We start from the raw sequence: 16,106 nt of genomic DNA, 5'->3' as shown, positions 1-16,106 counted from the left end.
ATTATACATTTCTCCAAACCCATAGAATTTACAACCCCAGGAGTGAATTTTGATGTAAACTGTAGACTTTGGGTGATTATCACGTGTCAGTGCAGGTTCATCCATTGTAAGAAATGTACCACTGTGGCGGAGGATGCTGATATTGGGGGAGGTTATCATGTGCTGGGGTAGGGGGTATATGGATACCTCTGTACCTTCCTCTCAATTTTGTTGTGAACCTAAAACTGCTCTAAAAAAAGTCTTTTAAAAACAGAGGGCTTCCCTGGTAGCGCAGTGGTTGAGAATCCGCCTGCCGACGCAGGAGACACGGGTTCGTGCCCGGGTCCGGGAAGATCCCACATGCCGCGGAGCGGCTGGGCCCGTGAGCCATGGCTGTTGAGCCTGTGCATCCGGAGCCTGCGCTCCGCAACGGGAAAGGCCACAACAGTGAGAGGCCCGCGTACTGCAAAAAAAAAAAAAAAATCCTAAAAAAAGAGAAAGAACATATGTATAAAGACATATATAATAATAAAACAAAAGAGTAAGTAGGATGGGGAGAGAGTGCAATTTTTGATAAAATTATAAACTGAAATAAATAGACTGTACAACAACATTCTGCTACTTTTGCCTCAAGAGAAAGAAATTCAAAATCCTAGTTTCCAGAGTTCAACCGAGATTCTACCCTGGGCACAAGTGACACAGTAAAACCAGTTCAGAGAAGCACGTTTGGATCCCTTCCAGAACACAGGGAGACTCCTGTCTATTTTATTGTTTCTTTAAAAATGGAGTTTTGTGTGATATCCCGCAGAACGTGAAAGAAGACAAATGCCCTGATTTCATTTCTGACATGCCAGCAAATGCTCCAGGAGCAGCAGAGTTAATTCTGCAATAGAGGGAAGAGCTGTGTAGCCCCTGTCCTGATGGAGACATGGGAAATGGAGCAGATGCCGGCGGAGGATATGGTGGAAACTTTAGTCTCCCTTGTCACAGCCGTAGCCCTTGCTTTCTATATATATATATTTTTTTATTTTCCAGTAACAGTCTTCCTAGAAAAAGAAGCAAAAGCTCCAAAGGCAAGAAAAAAAAAAGTAAAATAAAATATCAAAAAGTGGGAGAGGGCCAGAGAAAGGGAATGAAAAGGACAAGAGGGCGCTGCTGCCTTCTGTAGGTCTACCCAGGAGGTCTTTCCTGGTTTAGGATTCTTCCTCTGTTGAACCACAAAGAGAAAAATGGATTAGGCCTCCAAATGCCAGGGCGTATTGTCTGTCAAAGGATTTGCCAGTTAAAGGACCAATTAATTTCCAGCGCCTACAGCTCTTGAGGATGTAAAAATAGGATCTTACATGGCTTTTGAAATGGAGGACATACTCTATTCTTTTTTTTTTTCGGTACGCGGGCGTCTCACTGTTGTGGCCTCTCCCGTTGCGGGGCACAGGCTCCGGACGCGCAGGCTCAGCGGCCGTGGCTCACGGGCCCAGCCGCTCCGCGGCACGTGGGATCTTCCCGGACTGGGGCACGAACCCGTGTCCCCTGCATCGTCAGGCGGACTCTCAACCACTGCACCACCAGGGAAGCCCCATACTGTATTCTTAAAAGAAGAGAATTGAAAATGGCTTTTCTCTTTCCTTAAAGAAAAAAAAATGAAACATTTTGAGGCTTTGATGTTTTTCTTTCAGAAGCTAACCCCAGGTGTGTGACGTCAGTGTGTAGGATATGTGCACATGCACGCTTCACGTGCATATTTTCATACACTGATGTAGAAGTTTACTGTAGAGTTAATGCAGATATTTTCTTCTTCCAAGCAAGTGATTATTTCCTTTCTTCCATGGTCAGATGGATGATTTGAACAGTGTGGAAGGACAAGGGCAAGAAAAGCTTTGATTTATCGGCTGCTGAACTGATTTAGACAAATGCAGGAAGATGATACATCACTGAATTAGGGTGAGCAGGACATTAATGAGAACCTGAAGTGGATGACAAGTGCACGCTAAAATCTGTATGACCGCTAAACAGGCAGGCACGCGTGTGTACCCTGCACCTTATTTTATGTGATAGAGTGGTGCCTGTTGTGTTTCAGAATAGTTTAATGAATGCTTCAGATCGGTAGTTAGAAGGGCTTTCATGTGCTCGCGAGATCGGTGAATTATCCAATAAATATGATACAGAAATTCAGACCCTATACAAGGAAAGAGTCAGAGAAACATGGGAAATAATTCAGTTGTAGAAAATTTTAAAGCTGTGCCATCTTTGTAGTACAGAAGATATGTTACTAAAAAATGTCCCGTTTGCCTTCAAAATGAAAATGAAAAGAAATAGAAACCGTATTGGAACATGAGTTGCTCTCTCCTTAAATTTTGTCATCCTGATGGGATCAGCTAATCAGATATTTTATTCTCTTGGAGATTTATTCTTTAAGACTTCCTCCAGTTGATCTGAGATAGAGGTGAATTCCCAAAATAAGTCAAACTGAGGATTTCCCAAACATACAAAGAAAACAGGGTTACAAGGTGAGCCCTGGAGGCAACTGTGGAGCGGTGGGAGGTGTCATTACAGGACAGGGGTAGCCTGAGAAGGGGCTAGATGGAGGTTGAGAGGTGTTTCAGCAGCCAGCCCCAGACCCACCTGGGCTGTCACTTCATTGGAAGCTCTGGGAAAGTCCTCTCTGTTTGCATTTGATAGCAAGATGCCTTTCTATTTCTTCCTTGCTCTTCTAGTCAATGTACAGATTTTGCTCTAGAGGCCTCAAGATCAAATTTTTCTAACAGTTACTTTTTCTCACTCATAGGGTTAAATGAAAATGATAAAAATTGTAGTCCATTTATTAATATATTTTATCACTCAGGTGATCCCATATGATTTATTTTAACACCTTTGATTTGTATTTGTCACCTGTTTTCTTCTTGTGCTGAATGTCAGCTTCAGATTGACGTAGCTGTTTGTATCCAGCAAGATACCATAAGTTACATAGCTGAAACGAATTTTCAAAGAATGAGAAAAGACACAGAGATGATAAGCTAAAAAGAACTCTATGCAAATGACCTTACACAATTACACTTAAAACCAATATACCAGCAAGTTGGTAAATATTATTATTCCTCAAAGCATTTATAACTATTACCTAATATTGTGTGACTATTACCTTAATATCTCATACAGCCCTTTTGATAGTCTTCATTCTTATAAAAGATTCATTGTTAAATGTGCTTTGGGGTCAGTCAGCTTTGATATTTACAAAGTATACCTGCCTCTGGTCACCATGGATCCCATTGTGCCTAGATAGACTCCTTACTTTGGCCCTGGTTTCTGAGGATGACTGGATAAAGCTTTGTTTTAGAAGCCTGTGATAAAAATATCAATGACATTTTTTTGTAAAGTGATCTAAAATGTGACGTTCAAACCTCAGATAAGACTTCAGCTTTGTCCAGGTTTACAGTCAGGGCTGACCCAAAGCGATATTGTGAAATAGGTAGCTTCCTTCCTGCCTTTTCCCGTCTTTAGGTGTCAAATTACTCTATGGTATCCTCTTGGTCCTTCATGGGACATTCTTTTTAGGGGAGCTCTTCCATTTTACTGTCCCATTTGTTTCCAAACCAAAACTCCAATTAATTTTGGGCATCCTTGTGACTCACTAGCTAATCTGATTGACTAATTTATGCTAAATTCTCATTCCTTTAACAAAGGGTTAAATATCAGTTACCTTGTTCTTGCAGATTACTGCACATTTCAGCCAATGCCTTCCATGTCTGAATCCAAAGCCGCAAATAACTGTGGGGATTACAAGTCTGGTGGACCCATAGCTACTTGGGCCTCTAATGGAAATATTCCCAGACTTTATTCTGAAAACTCAGGATTTGTAAAAACAAAGTTTTAAACATACAATGGGACCTATTTTGTTTTTCTATTTAAATAGCCAAAATATATACACTAAGGATTAAGGGTATGCTCTTCATGTATAGTGCTCCCTTCTCCACATTTTTGTACTAAGTAATAGAATGAGTGCACCAAAAAGATAAACGATTTAGACGGTACAAAAGAGTATAGTGTGAAACATACAATTTCCTGGTCTCACCACACCTCGTTTCCAGTCTTAGCTCCCAGAGGCAACTGTGGAGGCAGATTTGGTTTTTAGTGCTTCTGGAGGTTTCCATTATACACTGAGATAATATTTTTATGCCTCTATATCTTGCTTTATCGATTTTAAACATTATATATTAACTTTGCTATGAAACATGAGCAGTTTAGTGTCCTTACCTTATTCTTTTTTTCCTCTCTTTTTGTCTTTCCAGTTTTATTGAGATGTAATTGTATATGCACTGTATAAGTTTAAGGCATACAACATAATGATTTGACTTACATACAGTATGAAAGGATTATCACATAAGTTTAGTGAACATCCATCTATATGTATCCACATAGATGCAAAATTAAATTTAAAAAAGTTTTTTTTCCTTAGGATTAAGTCTCTTAACAGCTTTCATATATAACATTCAGTGATGTTAATTATATTTATCATGTTGTCCATTACATCCCTATGACTTATTTATCTTATAACTGGAAGTTTGTACCTTTTGACTGCCTCCATCCAATTCCCCCTTCATGCACTGCCCTGCTTCTGGTAACTACAGATGTGATCTCTTTTCTATGAGTTTGTTTGTTTGCTTGTTTCAAAGTGTAATTGACCTACAACACTATTAGTTCCTGGTACACAGCGTAGTGATTTGATATTTCTATATATTTCAAAATGATCACCATGATAAGTCTAGTCACGATCTCCCACCATACAAAGCTAATACATAATTATTGACAATATTTCCCACACTGTCAATTTCACAACCATGACTTATTTGTTTTGCATCTGGGACCTTGTACCTCTTAATCTCCCTCACATATTTCTTTCCTCTTCCCATCCCCCACCTGTTTGGCCACCACCTGTTTGTTCTGTGTATCTATAAGTCTGTTTCTGTTTTGTTATGTTTGTTCATTTGTTCTGTTTTTCAGATTCCACATATATGTGAAATCATACAGTATTTGTCTTTCTCTTTATTTCACTTAGCATAATACACTCTAGGTCCATCCATATTGTCCCAAATGGCAAGATTTCTTTCTTTTCTTTTGTGACTGAGTAATATTGCATCATATACACCAAACCTTCTTTATGCATTCATCTGTCAGTGGATACTTAGGTTGCTTCTGTATCTTGGGTATCATAAATAATACTGCAATAAACATAGGGGTGCATATATATTTTCTAATTAGTGTTTTCATTTTCTTCAGATAAATACCCAGGAGTGGAATTGCTCAACCAAGTAGTAGTTCTATTTTTAATTTTTGGAGGAATTTCTATACTGTTTTCTATAGTGGCTGCACCACTTTACATTCCCACCAATAGTGCCTGAGGGTTCCCTTTTATCCAAATTCTCACCAACACTTGTTATTGTTGTCTTTTTGATGATAGCCATTCTAACAGATGTGAGGTGATATCTCATTGTTTTCATTTACATTTCCATGATGATGAATGATGTTGAGCATCTTTTCAGGTGCCTGTTGGCCATCTGTATGTCTTCTTTGGAAAAAATGTCTATTCAGATCCTCTGACCATTTTTTAATAAGGTTGTTTGGTTTTTTTGGTGTTGAGTTGTATGAGTTCTTTGTATATTTTGGATATTAACACTTTACCAGATATATCATTTTCAAATACCTGCTCCAGTTCATTGGTGACCTTTTTGTTTTGTTGATAGTTTCCTTTGCTGTACAAAAGCATTTTGGTTTGATATAGCCCTGTTTGTTTATTTTTGCTTTTGTTTCCTTTGCCTGAGGAGACATAACCCCCCAAATACTACTAAGACCGATTTCAAAGAGCATACTGCTTATGCTTTCTTCTAGAGGTTTTATGATTTCAGGTCTTATATTTAAGTCTTTAATCTATTTTGAATTTTTTGTATGCATGGTGTGAGAGTAGTCCAGTTTGTTTCTTCTGCATGTAGCTGTCCAGTTTTCCCAATACCATTTATTGAAGAGGCTGTCTTTCCTCTACTGTATATTCTTGCCTCTTTTGTCATATATTAATTGCCCATATAAATGTGGTTTCATTTCTGGGCTCTCTTTTCTATTCATCTGTGTGTCTGTTTTTGTGCCAGTACCATACTGTATTGATTAGTGTAGCTTTGTAGTACAGTTTGAAATCAGGGAGCATGATACTTCCAGCCTTGTTCTTTTTCCGCAAGATCGTTTTGTGTTTCTATACAAATTTTGGAATTATTTGTTCTGGGTCTGCGAAAAATGCCATTTTTCTTTTGCTAGGTATTGCACTGAATCTGTGGATTGCCTTGAGTAGTATGGTCATTTTAATAATATTTCTTCCAACTACATTGCTCTTACTTTTTTCCATCTATTTCCTGGTTTTTATTATTGTACATTATTTATAATATTTACATTTTGTCCTTCAGTTCTGTGCTTATAATTAACTCTCATATTCTGTCCATAGGCTGATTCTAAAATAAGAAAATTAATTAATGTTTTGAATATTACAATTATAAACTTATTTACTCCAGAACTACATAGAATAATTAGATGCAAGGTGAATTGAAATATAATCTAGCAAATTAAATTTTTGCTGTTTGAAATAAAATCTTCAAAGTTTAGCAGCCTAAGGAGTTTCTTTTGTTTTCCATCTCATTTCCTTTACTACTTCTGTGTCATGGTTGCTCTTGTTCCTTTTATTTTATGTCCTTTCTTTGTTGGATGTCTTTGTTTTTTTACTTTTGCTGCTATTTACTTCTAAGTTTTTTTTTTTTCATATATGGAACATGGGTTTTAAACTTTGTGATATCCTGTGTCAAAAAACATTAAAAAACTCCTCATCTGTGGTTCAGAATTTGACTGTACTGTCCATAGATTTCTAGATTCGAGAGAACTTTCCTCTCTGGACTCTGCTCTTTATTCTGTAGTATCAACTGTGGCTTTTTCCTTTGCAGTTAGCCTGCTTTCTTTTTCTTTCTGGAAGTTTCTCAGATCTTAATTTATCCTATCTTAAAATTTCAGTAGGAAATGACCAGTTGTGTGGATCTTCAGACCTTGGCCTTTTCAACTGAGGCAAATTACCTTTTACTATTTCTTTTATATGTGTATATATTTTCCACACTAGTGTCTCTGTTTTGTGTTTTTGGAACTATCAAATGAATACTAAAGTTTTAAAATTTTTCTTTCATATTTTACATTATTTTGACTTTTGTTCTGCATTCTGGAGGATTTCCTGGACTCTATTTTATATATCACCAGTCCTATCTTTGACTACTTTGTTATTATCATTTAATCTATCCTTTACATTAAGTTGACCATAAGGTTCCAATCTTTCTTGTTCTTGAATTGTTCCTTTTTTGTAGCAATTTGTCCTTGTGGACAAGTACAACTTAAAGTCTGATTCTGCCATTGTTTCTCAGATTTGTTTGTCTTTTTGTTCATCTTGGTCTTTGTTCTCCCATTCTTTTTATTTTATTTTTTTATGTTAATTAATTAATTAATTAATTTTCTAATTAGTCATCCATTTTATACACATCAGTGTATACAATCCCAATTGTATACACTGATGTGTATAAAATGGATGACCAATACAATATCTCAATCCCAATCGCCCAATTCATCACACAACAACCCCCACCCCCTGCAGCTTTCCCCCCTTGGTGTCCGTACGTTTGTTCTCTACATCTGTGTCTCTACTTCTGCTCTGCAAACTGGTTTATCTGTATCATTTTCTACATTCCACATATATGCGTTAATATATGATATTTGTTTTTTTTCTTTCTGACTTACTTCACTCTGTACGATAGTCTCTAGATCCATCCACGTCACTACAAAAGACCCAATTTCATTCCTTTTCATGGCTGAGTAATATTCCATTCTATATATGTACTACAGCTTCTTTACCCATTTGTCTGTCGATGGGCATTTAGGTTGCTTCCATGACCTGACTATTGTAAAAAGTGCTGCAATGAACATTGGGGTGCATGTGTCTTTTTGAATTATGGTTTTCTCTGGTTATATGCCCAGTACTGGGATTGCTGCATCATATGGTAATTCTATTTTTAGTTTTTTAAGGAACCTCCATACTGTTCTCCATAGTGGCTGTATCGATTTACATTCCCACCAACAGTGCAAGAGGGTTCCCTTTTCTCCACACCCTCTCCAGAATTTGTTGTTTGTAGATTTTTGATGATGCCCATTCTAACTGGTATGAGGTGATACTTCATTGTAGCTTTGATTTGCAGTTCTCTAATAATTAGTGATGTTGAGCAACTTTACATGTGCTTCTTGACCATCAGTATGTCTTCTTTGGAGAAATGTCTATTTAGACCTTCTGCCCATTTTTGGATTGGGTTGTTTGTTCTTTAATATCGAGCTGCATGAGCTTTATATATTTTGGAGATTAACCCTTTGTCCGATAATTCATTTGCAACTATTTTCTCCCATTCTGAGGGTTGTCTTTTCGTCTTGTTTATGTTTCCTTTGCTGTGCAAAAGCTTTTAACTTTCATTAGGTCCCATTTGTTTGTTTTTGTTTTTAGTTCCATTACTCTAGGAGGTAGATCAAAAACGATCTTGCTGTGATTTATGTCAAAGAGCGTTCTTCCTATGTTTTCCTCTAAGAGTTTTATAGTGCCCGGTCTTACATTTACGTCTCTAATCCATTTTTAGTTTATTTTTGTGTATGGTGTTAGAGAGTGTTCTAATTTCATTCTTTTACATGTAACTGTCCAGTTTTCCCAGCACCACTTGTTGAAGAGACTGTCTTTGCTCCATTGTATGTCCTTGTCTCCTTTGTCATAGATTAGTTGACCATAGGTACATGGGTTTATCTCTGGGCTTTCTATCCTGTTCCATTGATCTATATTTCTGTTTTTGTGCCAGTACCATATTGTCTTGATTACTGTAGCTTTGCAGGATAGTCTGAAGTCAGGGAGTCTGATTCCTACAGTTCTGTTTTTTTCCCCTCAGTACTGCTTTGGCTATTTGGGGTCTTTTGTGTCTCCATAAAAATTTTAAGAGTTTTTGTTCTCGTTCTGTAAAAAATGCCATTGGTAATTTGATAGGGATTGCATTGAATCTGTAGATTGCTTTGGGTAGTGTAGTCATTTTCACAATATTGATTCTTCCGATTCAAGAACACGGTATATCTCTCCATCTATTAGTATCATCTTTAATTTCCTTCATCAGCGTCTTCTAGTTTTCTGCATACAGGTCTTTTGTCTCCCTAGGTAGGTTTATTCCTAGCTATTTTAATCTTTTTGTTGCAATGCTAAATGGAAGTGTTTCTTAATTTCTTTTTTCAGATTTTTCATCATTAGTATGTAGGAATGCAAGAGATTTCTGTGCAATAATTTGTATCCTGCAACTTTACCAAATTCATTGATTAGCTCTAGTAGTTTTCTGGTGGCATCTTTAGGATTCTCTATGTATAGTATCATGTCATCTGCAAACAGTGACAACTTTACTTCTTCTTTTTCGATTTGGATTCCTTTTATTTCTTTTTCTTCTCTGATTGCCATGACTAGGACATCCAATACTATGTTGAATAACAGTGGTGAGAGTGGACATCCTTGTCTTGTTCCTGATTTTAGAGAAAATGCTTTCAGTTTTTCACCATTGAGAATGATGTTTGCTGTGGGTTTGTCATATATGGCCTTTATTTTGTTGAAGTAGTTTTCCCTCTATGCCCACTTTCTGGAGAGTTTTAATCATAAATGGGTGTTGAATTTTGTCAAAAGCTTCTGCATCTATTGAGATGATCATACGGTTTTTATTCTTCAATTTGTTAATATGGTGTATCACATTGATTGATTTGCATATATTGAAGAATCCTTGCATCCCTGGGATAAGTCCCACTTGATCATGTTGTATGACCCTTTTAATGTGTTGTTGGATTCTGTTTGCTAGTATTTTGTTGAGGATTTTTGCATCTATATTCATCAGTGATATTGGTCTGTAATTTTCTTTTTTTGTAGTATCTTTGTCTGGCTTTGGTATCTGGGTGATGGTGGCCTCATAGAATGAATTTGGGAGTTTTCCTTCCTCTGCAATTTTTTTGGAAGAGTTTGAGAAGGGTGGGTGTTAGCTCTTCTCTAAATGTTTGATAGAATTCACCTGTGAAGCCATCTGGTCCTGGACTTTTGTCTGTTGGAAGATGTTTAATCACCATTTCAATTTCAGTGCTTGTGATTGCTCTGTTCATATTTTCTATTTCTTCCTGGTTCAGTCTTGGAAGGTTACACCTTTCTAAGAATTTGTTCATTTCTTCCAGGTTGTCCATTTTATTGGCATAGACTTGCTTATAGTAGTCTCTTACGATGCTTTGTATTTCTGCAGTGTCTTTTGTAACTTCTCCTTTTTCATTTCGAATTTTATTGATTTGAGTCCTCTCCCTCTTTTTCTTGATGAATCTGGCTAATGGTTTATCAATTTTGTTTATCTTCTCAAAGAACCAGCTTTTAGTTTTATTGATCTTTGCTCTTGTTTTCTTTGTTTCTATTTCATTTATTTCTGCTCTGATCTTTATGACTTCTTTCCTTCTGCTAACTTTGCTAACTTGTGGTTTTGTTTGTTCTTCTTTCTCTAGTTCCTTTAGGTGTAACGTTAGATTGTTTATTTGAGATTTTTCTTATTTCTGGAGGTAGGCTTGTATAGCTATAAACTTCCCTCTTAGAACACTTTTGCTGCATCCCATAGGTTTTGGATCATCGTGTTTTCATTGTCATTTGTCTCTAGGTATTTTTTGATTTCCTCTTTTATTTCTTCAGTGATCTCTTGGTTATTTAGTAACGTATTGTTTAGCCTCCATGTGTTTGTGGTTTTTTTCCCTGTAATTGATTTCTAATCTCATAGCATTGTGGTCAGAAAAGACGCTTGACATGATTTCAATTTTCTTAAATTTACTGAGGCTTGATTTGTGACCCAAAATGTGATCTATCCTGGAGAATGTTCCATGCGCACTTGAGAAGAAAGTGTAATCTGTGGTTTTTGGATGGAATGTCCTGTAAATATCAATTAAATCTCTCTGGTCTATTGTGTCCTTTAAAGCTTCTGTTTCCTTATTAATTTTCTGTTTGGATGATCTGTCCATTGGTGTTAGTGAGGTGTGAAAGTCCCCCACTATTATTGTATTACTGTCTATTTCCTCTTTTATAGCTGTTAGCAGTTGCCTTATATATTGAGGTGCTCGTATGTTGGGTGCATATATATTTATAATTGTTATATCTTCTTCTTGTATTGATCCCTTGATCATTATGTAGTGTCCTTCCTTGTCTCTTGTAACATTATTTTAAAGTCTATTTTATCTGATATGAGTACTGCTACTCCAATTTTCTTCTGATTTCCATTTGCATGGAATATCTTTCTATCCCCTCACTTTCAGTCTGCATGTGTCCCTAGGTCTGAAGTGGGTCTCTTGTAGACAGCATATATATGGGTCTTGTTTTTTGTATCTATTCAGCAAGCCTGTGTCTTTTGGATGGAGCATTTAATCCATTCATGTTTAAGGTAATTATTGATATGTGTGTTCCTATTACCATTTTCTTAATTGTTTTGGGTTTGTTTTTGTAGGTCTTTTTCTTCTCTTTTGTTTCCCACTTAGAGAAGTTCCTTTAGCATTTGTTGTAAAGCTGGTTTGGTGGTGCTGCATTCTCTGAGCTTTTGCTTGTCTGTAAAGCTTTTGATTTCTCCATTGAATCTGAATGAGATCCTTGCTGGGTAGAGTAATCTTGGCTGTAGGTTCTTCCCTTTCATCACTTTAAGTATATCATGCCACTCCCTTCTGGCTTGTAGAGTTTCTGATGAGAAATCAGCTGTTAACCTTGTGGGAGTTCCCTTGTATGTTATTTGTCATTTTTCCCTTGCTGCTTTCAATAATTTTTCTTTGTCTTTAATTTTTGCCAGTTTGATTACTATGTGTCTTGGTGTGTTTCTCTCTGGGTTTATCCTGTATGGGACTCTGCACTTCCTGGACGTGGGTGGCTATTTCCTTTCCCATGTTAAGGAAGTTTTCAACTATAATCTCTTCAAATATTTTCTCGGGTCCTTTCTCCCTCTCTTCTCCTTCTGGGACCCCTATAATGTGAATGTTTTTGCATTCAGTGTTGTCCCAGAGGTCTCTTAGGCTGTCTTCATTTCTTTTCATTCTTTTTTCTTTAGTCTGTTCCACAGCAGTGAATTCCACCATTCTGTCTTCCAGGTCACTATGTGTTCTTCTGCCTCAGTCATTCTGCTATTGATTCCTTCTAGTGTAGTTTTCATTTCAGTTATTGTATTGTTCATCTCTGTTTGTTTGTTCTTTAATTCTTCTAGGTCTTTGTTAAACATTTCTTATATCTTCTCGATCTTTGCCTCCATTCTTTTTCTGAGGTCCTGGATCATCTTCACTATCATTATTCTGAATTCTTTTTCTGGAAGATTGCCTATCTCCATTTCATTTGGTTGTTTATCTGGGGTTTTATCTTGTTCCTTCTTCTTGTACATAGCCCTCTGCCTTTTCATCTTGTCTATCTTTCTGTGAATGTGTTTTTTGTTCCACAGGCTGCAGGATTGTAGTTCTTGCTTCTGCTGTCTGCCCTCTCTGTTCTCCCATTCTTTTGGATTTCTTTGGGTGTTCCATTCCTTTTTGCAAGTGGAGCGCTCTACTGATGAGTACAGGTGGCTGATGTGGGTGGCTCTTCGTCCAGAAGACCTCTCTTCTGAAGAGGGCTGACGCCAGGTGTGTGTATTTGGGGGCATGTCAGCCCAATATTTCCTTGTAGGGCACCTGAGCAGGTAACATGATTCTGGGCATGCAGAGCTGTGATCTCTTTCACTCCTTTTCTGTTTCATTGTTTCCTGGAGGTCGAGGTTTATCTCAAACTTGACTTCTTCCTCCAGTCCTGTCAGCCTTGTCGTGTATCCTTACTTCCTCTTTAGACAGATAACACACTTTTGTTAAAATGTAGTTCTTAGGCTTCAAGAGTTGAGTTCTGAGAGCAAAAATCCTATTTTGCTTTCATTTTGTCACTAATGAATTCATTCTGTCATACAATTTTTTTCTCTATCATTTCTAGGGGAGAAAGAGAGTCAAAAGATGAGTGAGCAAGTCTGTCATTTCATATCCTGAGGCCTCCCCTAAACTTATTGTAATATTTGTTCCAATTAAAGCAAAGCTAGTAAAAAAAAATGGGCAATTACTTCATTTGAAGTGAAATCACCTACTAAAATGATGACAATAAAAAATACTAATTAGGTTTTTTTTTGTTTGTTTTTTTTTTTTTTTTTTTTTTTGCGGTATGCGGGCCTCTCACTGTTGTGGCCTCTCCCGTTGCGGAGCACAGGCTCCGGACGCACAGGCTCAGCGGCCATGGCTCACGGGCTTAGTTACTCCGCGGCATGTGGGATCTTCCCGGACCAGGGCACGAACCCGTGTCTCCTGCATCGGCAGGCGGATTCTCAACCACTGCGCCACCAGGGAAGCCCACTAATTAGGTTTTAAAACTGTATAAAAACACATTTCCCCTGCAGAGGACCCTGAGCTCTGCATGTCAGATGCAGGTTGTCTGACGGGCCCCTTGGCAGGGATGTTCCTGATTTAGGGATGTTGGAAGGAAGCCGCCAGGGCAAACCAGGTAGTTGTTTCTTCTTTAACATGAACTTCGCCATTTGGTAGCCCTTTCTAGATGCTGAAACCCTCTTCTAGAAGTTTATTAATTGAAAAGAAAGAAAAAAATAACAAGAGTACTTGATCAGGTTGCAAGGCATGGAGCAGGCAAGGGCTCTAGGAGACCCGTGGAGAGCAGAGAGAGCAGGCATGGGATGAGGTGAGCCTCTCCTCCCGAAGGTCCGGGTGCTCTTCGACCGTGGTGTCTGGGGTGGGGAGGCTTGGGTCCGCTGCCTGTGGGGAAGGCTGCCTCATTGTTGCCTGTGTTTGGCAGCTGCAGGGAACTCCTGTGAGAAAGGAACTTGGAGACATAAGGTAATAGAACAAGTGAAACTAATAGATCACTAGGGCCTGGAGCAGAGGCAGCTCATGGTGATGAAAATAGCAGGTGGGGAAATCTCAGCAGGATCTTTGGCTCAGGAAACGACTAGTGTGGGACCCTGCAGACCCAAGGGCGGACCACATCTTCCCTTCCACAGTAGTCACTTGACTTAGTTACATGAATCTAAAACGTGATTTGCATAGTAAAAAAAGGAAGACCCTTTACTGAGGTCAACTCACTCCCAGCTCTAGTCCCACTGAGCTCTCTGTTGGTCAGACCTCCATGTTCAGTTCTGGACGTCACATGAAACCTTGATAAACTTTAGAAACATATCCACCAGTGTGTCTTGATTCCCGAAGCTCCTGACTTCCTTGTTGTCCCGTGGCTCCTTCACCCCCAAATCATTGACAATCATTGTTTCAGGGGAAGGGAAAATAACAGCCTAATAAATGGCTGTTTATTAGCCATTTATGGGAATGGGAAAAAAATGGGAAAGATGTTTTTCAATATTGAGACTCAAATTTGACTATTCTTGAGAATATAGAGAGACAATAATCTTGAAATCCAGACAAAAAGGGGTTGTAAAGTTCCACGTTTCCCTTTAGCTATCCAGGGTGCATTATGACAGTCTGAGCACAGAGTTATAAGAGAAAGCAGATCTGAAGAAGGTGGAAGATAAGGTGTAAGGAGAGTTCCTGCCACACTACTGTTTAACACCGTGTGGAGCAGAAGAGCAGCAGTGTGGAGGGAGGGGTCTGGGCTATGCTGCTGGTCGCCTGCATCCTGCAAAGGCTGAGCAGTGTACCCACGGGTCTGGCCTCTTCCAGTGGGGGGTGGAGGCGTTGGGAGGCCTGTGGACCAGGCACGGTCTCGGGTCAGGTGACGGACTTTGCGAGTGAAGGGTATAGGAAGGATCAGTGTTTTTAGCAGTTGGTGCTCACATAATACCTAGAGACACTAGGAAGGACGGGGCACACTGATGGCAGCCCAGAGGACCAGAAACCAGATGAGAGGGAACATCATCTCCACAGGGGACAGTGATGACCCAGAGATCGTCTTGAATGAGGTCAGAGGCCCTTGCCCATCTCTCCTGCCATTAGGATACAAAAGCCGCCTCTGAACTTACACACTGTTTTGGGAAAAGCAGGGGGTGGGGGGTGGGAGTTGCTTTGAGAAGGGAGAAACAGCCTTACGGAGAGGCTACATTTGAATTGATTGAATATTGACATGGCTGAGTCTCTGGGTCTTTCTGTTACGACTCCTTGTACCTGTACCTGAAAAACCTCTCATTCTGTAAAATTGCTCAGGAAGAATAACAGGTTTGTAGGAAAAATAAGTTTAGGCACAAACCACTTGGAAAAACCTATGTGCCTGGTTCGCCAGAGCACTAACCGAACAATCATATCTAGCTAAGGGCTGACATGGACTGCCCAGCACTGATCCGTGGCCTCAGGCTGCCTTAGGGAATAAGAATTCCGAGAAACAATAGTGCAAGGGCACAGGCTTTTTGTGCAGAGGGAAGGCAGGTGAGCTGGAGTCCTGAGCCCAGGGAAGAGCCCCTGGTGTTGATTAAAACAAACGAACAAACAATTCATCAGTAGGGGCCCATTTTTAATTTTCTTAAAGTGCAGAGTAGAAGAAGCCTCCTGCTTGTGCAGGTGTCAAGCTGAGGGTGTTTTTTTTTTTGTTTTTTTTTTTTCTGCTGATGGTTTTAATTCTCTCCCGTGCCTAGCAGGCATGATGTATGAACCAAAGTAACTTCTGCATTATATTGACATCATTCTCCTACTAACCAATCATGTATGAGTAATTGGTGCTATAAAAATGTGCGTTGGAACAGAATAATCTATATCTTAAGTCAAGAGAAATAGTTAGATTTATTTGGAAAGTCTAATTTTTCTTTTCATGATGAGGAAAGGGGCTTGTGTGTAAGACAAAAATAATTGTCGACAATGAAAACGTCTTAAAAAGCACATCTGCGTCAACATCTGTGAATTCTGATTCAGCCACACACCTTTTCAAAAAGACATGGATTCACTAACCAGAGGGCAACATAGGAAAGGAACTGGCATGTGGAAGGGGCCGCAGCCGTGGTATCTGAGGAACAGATGTCCAAGGTGTTTAGCCTCAGAAGAGACTC

This window comes from Kogia breviceps, chromosome 12 (genome assembly GCF_026419965.1).
Source record: "Kogia breviceps isolate mKogBre1 chromosome 12, mKogBre1 haplotype 1, whole genome shotgun sequence".
Classification (NCBI taxonomy): Eukaryota; Metazoa; Chordata; class Mammalia; order Artiodactyla; family Physeteridae; genus Kogia; species Kogia breviceps.
The sequence above is the reverse complement of the archived record's forward strand: the minus strand, read 5'-3'. Positions refer to the sequence as shown.